Genomic DNA, 12,466 nt, shown 5'->3' on the forward strand with positions numbered 1-12,466 from the left:
TCTCTGCTCCAGATTTTACCCAGCATTTCTTGTAGAGGGGAAACATTGTATCCTTGGTGTGTTCTGTGTTGTGGTTGAAACTGACCCTTCAGCTTTCTTCTCATGCTCCCATATATGCACTATAATCTCTTCCCTTAAATCATATAAAATACAATATATACATTTGCTATTCAGTGATAATCTATTTTACAAGTCTAGTTGTTTTATATTTTTATATTTATTCTATTTTTTGCTTTTCTTTTCCAAACCAAATTTTGCTGTGTAGCTTTGTCTGTCCTTAAAGTAGTAGAGAAACCACAAAAAACACACATCTTATATTTGTAATATAAGCATATTTTTGTGTGTTTTTTCATCCATGTCTTCAGTATTGAAATTTGACCAAATGTTATAGATTAAACTTCATATATCTGCCAGGTGAATACAGATGTTCTGTGAATTTATACTTCTTAGTAGGAACTTTCATAAAGAACTTTGAGTTCAGTATCATTTTTTCCCATGGTTGTTTTTTGTAGGGATTGAGGGTCTTAAAATATACATTTTAGTCTCCTAGAACACATTACAAAGGCCATGCCAGTGTCTAGGTAAATGACATACACCTGCCTGTGCCTCTGTGATTAAAGACATGAGAAAATACACCCATCTTGCCCATCATGTTTGTAGTTAGTAATTGTTCATACAATTTTTCAGATGTGTGCTCGGTATTGTGGATCTGTTTCCTCTGCATCTCCCTCTCAATTCGCATTTCTTTGGCAAGGCTATATCCTATTCAAAGTGTTCAAAAGTGACAGAGGTGTATCTTATAATTAAAGCTCCTTCTAAAAGGACACAGTAATTATAAATTATGAGTCAGAAAATAAGCAGAGCAAGCACGAGAATTATGTGAATATATATTTGAGAAAGCATATATTTGTTTTCCGGTGATGTTAGTATCATGCTTTGTGTTGTACATTTGTATGGGATATTTAGGATGCAGTGACTTTTGATGATGTGCATGTGAAATTCACTGAGGAGGAGTGGAATTTGCTGGATCCTTCCCAGAAGAGTCTCTACAAAAATGTGATGTTTGAAACCTACCTGAACCTCAAAGCTATAGGTAAGACTGTTATTTTTTTCTGAAGGAAACAAATGTTTCTTGGTTATTGATGAACTTCTATTATTTTAATTGTATGAAAATTGAGCTGAATAATTCAGTTTCTCTGAATTTTCACTGTAACTATCATGGTGCAGTTAAAATTCACAGTACCTTTAATTTTGCCTATTTTCCAATACTATATCATTCATGTTCTATTACTGTGTTTTAGGCTATAATTGCAAAGAGCATCATCTTGAAGAACATTGTCAAAATAATAAAAGTCATGAAAGGTAATTTTTCTGTGCAAGCTGATACAAAATTGTCTCTGAGGAAATTTTAATATCTTATGGAATCTCCAGCAAAAAGCTAGAGTGTAAAGTAACAGTCCTTTAAGTGTAGATATGATTAAAATATTCTTTAAAAAACCATGGACCTCAAGATCCGATATGTGATTTGTGTATCCATTAGATAAGTAGCTCCGTTAAACCTGTGTTGTGGATCTGCCAATCTGTATAGTCTCGTAGTATTTAGAAATTGCACATTGAATAGTGATAAATTTATATCCAAAACATTCTATAAGCAAATAGTCCATAGAAAATTTGGTGATACTAATATTCTTGTAGTAATATGGTTCAGTTTGGTGAGAGGGCATTTTATGAGAATCAAGAATATTGTTGTGGAGATACATTAGTCCATATTGCACATGTTATGAGAAACAAAAATTCAAACAGTGTGAATGCAATGCTTAAACCTTTCATTTATCATTCTTTTTATTAGGTATATCATGTGTCACAATGGATAATAATCATGTGAGCATAGGGATATGGAAAGAAGAAACATAAAATTTTTGTTCTAAAACAAGAAGATATGTAGTATTCTGCCTTTGGAAGAAATTAGGAATATGAAAGACATTTGTAATTAGTTGGGTTTTTAGCTTTACAGGGAATATCCCAAATCTCATAGTGTAAAAAAATCTTTATGGGAACTAGGAATTTGGTAATTCTTCTGTGTGTCCTGGTTCCCAGTCACATGTGGTGTAATTCACACTAGAGGAAAAATATGAATATAATCAGTGTTATACAGATCAGAGTTTTTCTAACTTTATTCAGATAGCTAAAATATATCATATAAAAAGAGGGTATTATAAATATGAGCCGTGTAATAACCATCACAGGTGTCTTGAACAACTCATGATGAGGGAGAACAACATGAATATATAAAGTGCTAAAACCTTAAGGTCTGATGCTTCTTTACCATTAGACAAATTGTAAACATAATTCATATTAATTACATGATTGATCAGAGTAATGAATGTGGTAAAGATTTCACATGTGCTAACTATCATTGCAGGCATGTAAGAAGATATACTGGAGTGAAACTCTATGAGTGTAATATATGTGGTAAAGCCTTTACAAGATGCAGTAATCTCCAATATCATAAAACAACACATACTGGAGAGAAACCTCATGAATGTAATCAATGTGGTAAAGCCTTTGCAAGACCCAGTGCTCTCCAAAGACATAAAATGACACATACTGGAGAGAAACCTTATGAATGCGATCAATGTGGCAAAGCCTTTGCACAGCGCAGTAATTTTCAATATCATAAAAGAACACATACTGGAGAGAAACCTCATGAATGTAATCAATGTGGTAAAGCCTTTAAAAGATCCAGTAATCTCCAAACACATAAAATGACACATACAGGAGAGAAACCTCATGAATGCGATCAATGTGGTAAAGCCTTTGCACAGTGCAGTAATTTTCAATATCATAAAAGAACACATACTGGAGAGAATCCTTATGTATGCAGTCAATTTGGGAAAGCCTTTGCATATAACAATTATCTCCAAAGACATAAAAGAGCACACACGGGAGAGAAACCTTATGAGTGTAATCAATGTGGTAAATACTTTGCACGGTGCAGTCATCTCCAAATTCATAAAAGAACACATACTGGAGATAAGCCTTATGAATGTAATCAATGTGGTAAAGCCTTTGCATATCACAGTGTTCTCCAAAGACATAAAAGAACACATACTGGAGAGAAACCTTATGAATGTAATCAATGTGGTAAAGCCTTTGCACGGCACAGTAATCTCCAAATTCATAAAAGAACACATACTGGAGAGAAACCTTATGAATGTATTCAATGCGGTAAAGCCTTTGCAAGACCCAGTGATTTCCAAATACATAAAAAAACACATACTGGAGAGAAACCTTATGAGTGCAGTCAATGTGGTAAAGCCTTTACACATCACAGTACTCTCCGAAGACATAAATTGACACATACTGGAGAGAAACCTTATGAATGTATTCAATGTGGTAAAGCCTTTGCACAGAACAGGTATCTCCAAATACATAAAAGAACACATACTGGAGAGAAACCTTATGACTGTAATCAATGTGGTAAAGCCTTTGCAGAACCCAGTAATCTCCAACATCATAAAAGAACACATACTGGAGAGAAACCTTATGAATGTAATCAATGTGGTAAAGCCTTTGCAAGACCCAGTCATCTCCAGTATCATAAAAGAACACACACTGGACAGAAAACTTATTAATGTAATCAATGTGGTAAAGTGTTTTCACTAGTGATAAGTCTCCAAATTCTGTGTGCTGGAGAGAAACATAATGAAAATGATCATGAATTAAGTGGGAGTTAGGAGGGTATCATAGTAGGATATGATAGACATGGGTGCTTGGGATTATTTCCACTCTGGAGATGTTTTTGTTTTGGTTTTTTTTTTTGTTTGTTTGTTTGGTTTTTTTTTTTTTGATGTTTTCGCAAAGAAGTTTGCTGCCCTTGTCTGAAGAGTTTCCTTGAGGTAAAGGTAAAACTGTTTACATTAGTTGTATTGACAAAGTAAGACAGTAAAATCACTGCATAGAATTTGGCCTGAAAGGTTTAAACAAGCATAGAAACTAAGAAAGAAAGAAAAAAAAAGAACGTTTCAAAATGCAAGGCATCATCAGGAAGTTGAATGAAGGTTAATCTTGTTATCAAGTATATTCAATGGAATTAAAGAATGGCTACATTAGGACAAGATTACATTCAGCTAAACATATGTATTTGCAGTTGTGTGAAAGTGAACTGTATCATGTTAGGAATTATTATTACATGGTTATTGTTTTGATGTAGACATATGAACATACAAGTATGTGTCAAATTGCCAAGGGATAGATTTGGATTATGGGTTCTGATTTTAAAGCATAAACAGAAAATCTTAGTTCATGTCATGGTGTTACATGCTTTTTAACCCACCATTCACGAGACAGAGTCACGCAGATCTTTGAGATCAAGGTAGATCTCTAAGCAAGTTCCAGGAAAGCCAAGATTAGGCAGTGATATATTTGAAATATTGAAAGCTGCTGATAATGGAATGGAAGGAGCCGTTTTCCAGCCCCAATAAGCAGCAGAACTCAGCAGCTCAGTCTTAAATGGTAATAATACAGAGACAATTGATGCTGGCTAGCTAGTAATTAAAGGTGATGAAGAAGAAATCAGCATCACTGTGGTGAAAACTGACTGGTATTTTCTGAGTGACAAAAAAGGTGTGTTCTAGAGCTCACCAAGGTTGGACCTCATGGTGCAGCTGGGCTTGGTCATGTGTAAGAATAACCCAGGTGGTACTGACTTCGTACCACCAATGACATTCATGAAGTTGTCATGCAGAACAGCTGAGGCTTGGCACCGTTGAGCAAGCATAAGGGAGGCCATGGGTCAAGACTTGTTCTAGCAGAAGAACCCAGCATCTTGAAGATGGAAGTACCATGGGATGAACAGCAAGAACAACAGGAGCAGTAGAATGCAGTCAACCAGAGCTTAAAGTGATACAGAGGGCAGAGCTGGAAAAGTGACCCAATCTCTTTGGAGGAGCAGAGATGATCATGTGTGGATCCAGGACACTGAAACAAGAACCTTTGAAATTGAAGTTATCTTAGAGACCCCAAGTTTTTGAGATGTTAGAACTATATGATACCTGCTCAGGAATTGGATAAAACCAGTCAAAGAGAACGAATTGTGCTTCAGTGAACAAAGCAGAAAGGAGTTGGAGACCTTAAGAACACTTTGACATCAGACATGGAGATGCATACTTTGGAGATTGTTCTGCTGGCTTTGGTCTTCTTTAGGTCCAGTATTTCCTCATGATTACCTTTACGAATAATAAAGTATATCCTGTGAATTTCAAGGTATATGATGTGCTATATTATTTCCAAAAATATAGCGGATTACTCTTTCATGCTAAGATCAATCACAGAAGAATCTTTGACCTTTGTACTTTTAATATTTTTGTCTGAAATCTACACCAAATATGCACCTGTAATATAATAGCTCTGTACATATCACCTTGATACATAAAATTCAACATTGATCATAACTAAATTCTTTCTTCAGTGAAAATATAAATAACCTATTAAAGATCATTTACAAAAGAAGCAAGGAAAGCAATAGCATGTAATGTCAGTTCTTCTTCCAGCTTTCTCATATAGGCTGGGCAAAGCAGGACACAAATAATTATTCTATGTAAGCCAACAACACCAAGAAGCACAATATGTCCATGTTACATTTTGATGGCTGAACATAGCCAATGTTACTTTTTATTATTTCTTTCATTTATATATTTTTTTCACTTTACATCCAGGGTGCTCTGACCCCGACCCCTTTTCTCCCAGTCCCAACTTCCCAAATCACTCCACTCCATACATCCTCCCCTTAACCTCGCAGGAAAGACCCCCTTAGCTACAACAAAGCCTTGGGGCATCACGTCTAGGCAAGGAAAATCATGTCCTTTCCCAAAGGAACACAACACATCAGTCCAGGTAGAGATAAGTGTTCTGACAAAATAATCAGAAAGATCCCACATGATTTTAAAGGATCCAAATTGTGTATTTGAGTTAATTTTATATCCAGCCACTTTCCTGAATTTATTTTTCAGCTGTAGAAGTTCTCTGGTTGGATTTTGGAGGTTTCTAACATATACTATCATATCATTTGCAAATAGTGACACCTTTACTTTTTCTTTGCCATTTGTATCCCCCTAATCTCCTTTTGTCGTCTTATTGTTTCAGCTAGAAATTCAAATACTCTATTGAATACATATGGGGAGAGTGAGCATCCATGTCTTAACCCTGATTTTAGTGGGGTTTCTTCAAATATCTCTCCATTTTATTTGAGATTTTATTTTTGTTTGCTGTGTATTGCTTTTATTATCTTCAGGTACCTGATCTCAATACTTTTCAAAAGAAGGGGTGTTGTATATTGTCAAGTTGTGGCTTCAGTGAGAGAAGATGCCGCTAATCCATGAGAGACTTGAGGTCTCAGGGTGTGTGGAGGACTATTGTGGTGCAGGTGAGGGCTGGGGACATCCTGTTGGAGAAGGGGTAAAGGCATGGGATTGGGAGCAGTCAGGCAGCAGACCAGGAAGGGGATAAAGTCTGGACTGTACAAAGAGATTAAAGAATAAAAATAAATAACTTTTAAAACAAATTCAAATGAAGACCATGCTGCACATCGGACACAGACCTGCATCCAACCTCTGCGTGATCATTGGTTGTTGACTGAGTCTCTGTGAGACCCATGGACCAAGGTTTGTTGATTGTGTAGGTTTTTTTTTTTTTTGGTATCCTTGACACATTTTACATCACTTCATTCTCTCCCTGATTCTTCCAAAACACTCTCTAAGCCACGCCCGAGGTTTGTTTTTGAGTCTCTGCGTCTGTTTACACCAGCGACTGGATCTCTCTAAGGAGACAGTTGTGTGAGTCTCCTGTGTGCAAGTACAACAGAGTGTCATTAATAGTGACAATCTTTGGCTCGCTGCCGTGGGATGGGTTTTCATTTGAGCAACGCAATGGTTGTGCATTCAGGGAACCACTGATCCATCTTTATCCGTGTGAATCTTGTCATCAGGGCAAATATCAGCCCAAGGGTCTGTGGGTTGTGTGATGTCTTCCTTCCCCCACTGGAATTCTCACCTGGGTATAAGTTGTTGCCACCTCAGTCTCCATGTCCACTCTGCTATGAATATTAGTTACGGTCACTCAATGAACTCCTGTGAACATCAGCGTCTCAGGTCTCCCATTCATCCCAGAGACAAATATTTATTTTGGTAAACAAAAACAGTATGACTTATAGGAGTCCCATATTATATGTAGAATATTGAAATTAAGAAGTGTTTACTTACTTTTAAATGTCACGCTCACCGTTTAAAATTAGATCAAATCATCACGGAAAAATGCATGCATTTTGAGTTCAGGAGATTGGATAACAGCGTACTGAGTCCTCCGTATATTTAATAGAAAAGGAAGAAAAGTATGATCATCATCCCTTGGAACTGAGATAAATGAAATTATTTTATTATTATTACTTAATTGATTTATTACATCCCAGTTGCTGTGCCAACCTTGTCCCTCCTTACAGTGTTCTTCACCTCATCCCTGGGTATTCCCTGACCCTAGTGTATCAAGTCTCTGCAGGAATAGGCACAGCCAGACCCATTGAGACAACACAAGGCAGTCTAATTCTACATGAATTCCAGGGGGCCTTGGACAAGTCTCTTTATTATTATTATTATTATTTTGGTGGCTCAATCTCTGCGACCGCCGAGGTGTACATGTTAGTTGACACTGTAAGTCGTCAGGGCCTCAATCTTTCTCCAAACTCCCCTATGTGATCCCCAATATCCACCTGAAGTATAGCTGTGTGAATCTGAATCTTTCTTAGTCAGCTGCTAATTACAGCCTCTGAGAAGACAGCTATGCTAGACTCCTCTCTGCCACCACAGCACTGAATCACTAACACTGTCAGGGATTGTCGCCTGCCTATGACATCAGTCTCAAGTTGGGCGTGTCACTCTTCAGCCACACCTGCAGTCTGTGCTCCATTTTTTTTACCTGCATTTCTTTTGAACAGGACATATTTTGCCCTCTCCACAAAAGGGCAGATGTTTTCTAGGTGAGTTTGTGTCCCCATCCTTCCACTGGGAGTCCTGTCTGGTTGTCTCTTTAGATTTCTTATTTCAACTGTTGGGTGTTTCTGCTGAGCTCATCTACAATGAGTCCTGGTGGCTTCCATCATCCAGATCTCTGGAACTTCCTAAAGATTCCCACACACACACACACACACACACACACACACACACACACATACGTCTGACATCTACATATTTTCATTCATTATTCTGACTCTCTGTGACTCTCTCTCTCCCCATACCTGATTCTACCTGCTGTTGTTTTCCCCTTCCTGTCTCCCATCCAGGTCTCTCTCTCTCTTTTACCCTCCCACAGCTATTTTGTTCCTTCTAAGTGGGATTAAAATATCCTCACTTAGGCATTCACTCTTGTTTAACGTTGAGTCAGTGGGTTCTATCATGAGTAATTTGTACTTTGGGGGATAATATTCACGTATCACTATGTACATCCCTTGCATGTTGTTGTTGTCCCAGGATATCTCACCCAGGAAGATATTTTCTAGTTCCACCCATTTGCCTTCAATATTATTGTCTTTGTTTTTAATAGCTAAAAAGCATTTCGCTGTTTATTTGTACCATATTTTACATGTACACATACACATACATGTCCATGTACATATACTTACACTTATGCATACACACATACATATACACGAGCCCTCTATTGTATGTTGAATTATTAAAATGTTTAAGCTGCCATTTCCTGCAGCTGACACTCTTTTTTACCTTATGGAAGCTTTGGAATTTCATGAGATCACATTTATTTATATTTGCTATTAGAGCCTAGGATATGTGTGTTCTATTCAGGAAAATTGTCTCCTCTTCAAGACTACTCCTATTTTTTCTTCTATTACTTCTGGATTTATATTGAGGTCTGTGATCCTCTTGTACTAGAAATTTGTGCAGGATGATAAATATCAAGCTGTATTCCTTCTTCTATACGCAGAGAACCACTAAAGTCAGCTCGATCCATTCTTGGTGCTATCTTCATTCTATAGGATGGTTTGTGGTTCTTGGTAAAAAATCACTTGGCCATATATATGTGGGTTTATTTCTGGGTATTAGTTCTATTCCATTGATTAGTACCAAAACCATGCATTTTATATCGAGATTGCTCTGTAATAGAGCTGGAAGGTAGGGATGGTGATTCCTCCAGATAATTTTTATTGTCCAGGATTGTTTTGATTATCCTGGGAATTTTTTCCATATGAATTTATGGGTTGCTATTTCAAGGTTTTAAAATCTGTAATGGAATTTTGATTTGAATCATAATGAATCTGTTTATTTCTTTTAGTAAGATAGTTATTTTTTTTAAATATTTCAATCCTATTGTCCAGGACCATGGGTGACCTTTCCATCTTCTGAGGACTTCTTCAATGTATTTCTTCAGGAACTTCAACTTCTTATCACACCAACATCTCACTTGCTTGTTTAGAGTTAAATCAAAATGTTTTCAATCATTTACAGCTCTTGTGAAGGAAGTCCTTCCCCCAATTTTTCTCTCAGGAGGATTATCATACTTTAAAAAATTAAGGCTGATGATTTGAGTGAACTTTATATCCACCCACTTAGTTGAAGCTGTTTATAAGTTGTAGTAGTTCTCTGGTAGAATTTTGTGGGTCAAATACATATACTATTATGTCTTCTGCAGGCAGTAATACTCAACTTTCTCCTCTCCAATTTGATCCACTTGATCTTCAATTTTTGCCTTTTTGCTCTAGCTAGAACTACAACTTCTATATTGAACACATGGGGAGAAAATGGTCAGCTTTGTCTTGTCCGTGATTTTAGTAGGATTGCTTAAAGTTTTTCTGCATTTATTTGAAGTCAGCTGTTGGTTTGTAGTGTATTACTGTTATTATGATATGATAAGTTCTTTGAATTCCTGTTCTTTTTGAAACTGTAAACATGAAAGAATGTTGTGTTTTATCAAAGGATTTTTTTCAGCATCTAATGAGATGATCATATGATTTTTTTTCTTTTTACTTGTTCATATAGTCCGTTACATTGATGGATTTTCATATAATGAACCATCTCTGCATTCCAGAGATGAAGCCTACTTGATTGTATTTAAATTTCCCTCATTGTTTGTTCTTAAGATAACTTAGCCTATGCTAGTCTGGAACTTGCTTTGTAGCCTAGGCTAGTCTTAAATCCCAAATCCTCTTGTCTTACCTTCCTGAGTGCTACATTATAGGCCTGAATTCATTTCTCAGCTGAGGGATAAAATCGTAGACGGGACATACTGACCACCTATCACAGGACAGTTCAATAGCTGTATGGTTCACACCAGCTAAATGTCTACAGCTACACAAATGTTTTTCATCTCTTTATGGCGAAAGCCTTCAAGATTCTTCCTTGTAATTTTTAAAATATACGGCATGGTATTATTATTATCCACACACACCTTGCTGGACAACACTCCCCAGAACGTCTTTTTCTTTTAATTATATTTACTTCTTCATTCTGTGTGTGCGTGTGTGTGCTCACACCTAACTTCTTCTGACTGCAGCTTGCTGTATAAAACAAGCATTTTCTATTGTATGCTTAGAATATTTTCCCATTACAGATGACATCTCGCTGAATATATACAAAACTTCTTTGGGATAAATTCCAACAAACGGAACTGTGAATGGACATTTCTAAGACTCCTGACACCAGCTGCCGAATAAATGCAATAAACCCAACAAGCAATGCAGCACGGGAGCAGCTCTAGACATGCAATGCAGCACGGGTGCAGCTCTAGACAGGCAATGCAGCATGGGTGCAGCTCTAGACATGCAATGCAGTACGGGTGCAGCTCTAGACATGCAATGCAGCACGGGTGCAGCTCTAGACATGCATGGGCCAGCTGAGGCCACACCAACTCTGGGATCTGTCCCGTGGCTGAGCAGCTCCCACTTCTGCACATGGGACTGCACCTTGGAATCAGTGTAAAAGCGTCCCTGCCAGCACTGGTCACGCCACCTCATACAGCAGTTAATGCCTCATTGCTAGGAGCACCATGCTGTGACCCTGGGGATGCAGGCAGAGATGAGCTCTGCTCCCCACTGTATCCTCCTGTTCAACCTTTTCATCTTCCACCAACAGTTCCCAAACTATTTTTAATTGATTTTTTTTTTTTAATTTTGTGTGTGTGGATGTTTCTTGCCAGTGTTAAGTGATGTTAAATATATCACATATAAGCCCATGGGGATCAAAAGAGGGTTTGAAACTGGAGGTACAGCTGGTTTTGAATTAAAATGTGTGTACTGGGAACTGAACCCAAGTCCTATGCAAAAGCAAACAAAGAATTTGGAGTTCTTAGCAACTTAACCACTGGGCCATCTCCCCAGCCCCATTTTTTTTTTAAAGAGACAGAGTCACAGTTTTCTACTGCCCAGTCTGGCTATAAATTCCTGAGGTCAAGCAATCATACCTCAGTCTCTCAGGTAGCTGGGACTGTAGGTGGGTCACCACCTGTTTTTATTTTATTTTTTTTTTATTTTGAGGGAAGGGGTGAGACAGAGTCTCTCTGCACAGCTCTAGCTGTCCTGTAATTCAATATATAAGCTAGGATGGCCTCAAACTTGCAGAAATCCACCTGCCTCAGCCTCCCACGTAGCTTGGACTGCAGATGGGCCACCACCTACTTTTAAACTCTTCATATCCTCTCCTTACCAGAAAGTCACATGTCAAAGGAATCTGAAATGAGAAAGATCTGGGACTTTGGACACAGCCTCCGGTATTCCAGAGTCCTAGTCTGTGACATGACAGTAAGGCTACCTCCCTCTGGAATTACTGGAAAGATTAGTGATGGAAAACTGAGGAGAAGTGTTCAGTCACTGTGATAAGAACCTAGAAGACACAAAACAAATGATAGTTCTTTCAAACAAAATTATAATACATAACAAAACCACCAAAAAATTGTCTAATCCTCTGCCACTGGAGGAGATTAAAGACTCACATAACTGCCTCACTTGTCTGACATTTATCCAGCCCCAAATGCCTGCAGGGCCTCAATCCCTGAGGAGCTTGCCGAACCCTGAACTTCAGCCCCAGGGCAAGGGAGGACAGTAAGCACGGCCAGTCTGGCAGTGGGCAGCTGGTCAGAGTGGAGTCCAGGAGCTCCCAGTGAGCTGCGCACAGAAGGGGCAAGGACAGGCACAGCAGACCACAAAGAAGCGGCTGGCCAGGCCAGGGGTCTGGGAGTACCAGGAGGAGCCAGTGGGAAGAGGCTCAAGGAACAGTGGCTCCTCCCAGCAGGACCAAGCATGTGACAAAAATAACAACCCTCCCCTGGTGACAACGCCTCCCCCCCACCCCTACCCTCACCCAGGCAAAGCTGCCATTGTTCACAGGGACAGCAGAGGTGAGTCACTGTGACATTGTCTACGACTCTATCAGCAGGAAACAGCTGGACTGGCCAATACACCAAATGC

The 12,466-nt window shown here is 38.4% G+C and overlaps 1 pseudogene; it reads left to right on the forward strand.

Annotated features, from left to right (window-relative positions):
* Nucleotides 1-972: 972 nt before the first annotated feature.
* The window catches only part of LOC127673232 (zinc finger protein 14-like), a 44,411-nt pseudogene continuing 32,917 nt past the window's right edge, over nt 973-12,466 (forward strand).

This window comes from Apodemus sylvaticus, chromosome 22, assembly GCF_947179515.1.
Source record: "Apodemus sylvaticus chromosome 22, mApoSyl1.1, whole genome shotgun sequence".
Lineage (NCBI taxonomy): Eukaryota > Metazoa > Chordata > Mammalia > Rodentia > Muridae > Apodemus > Apodemus sylvaticus.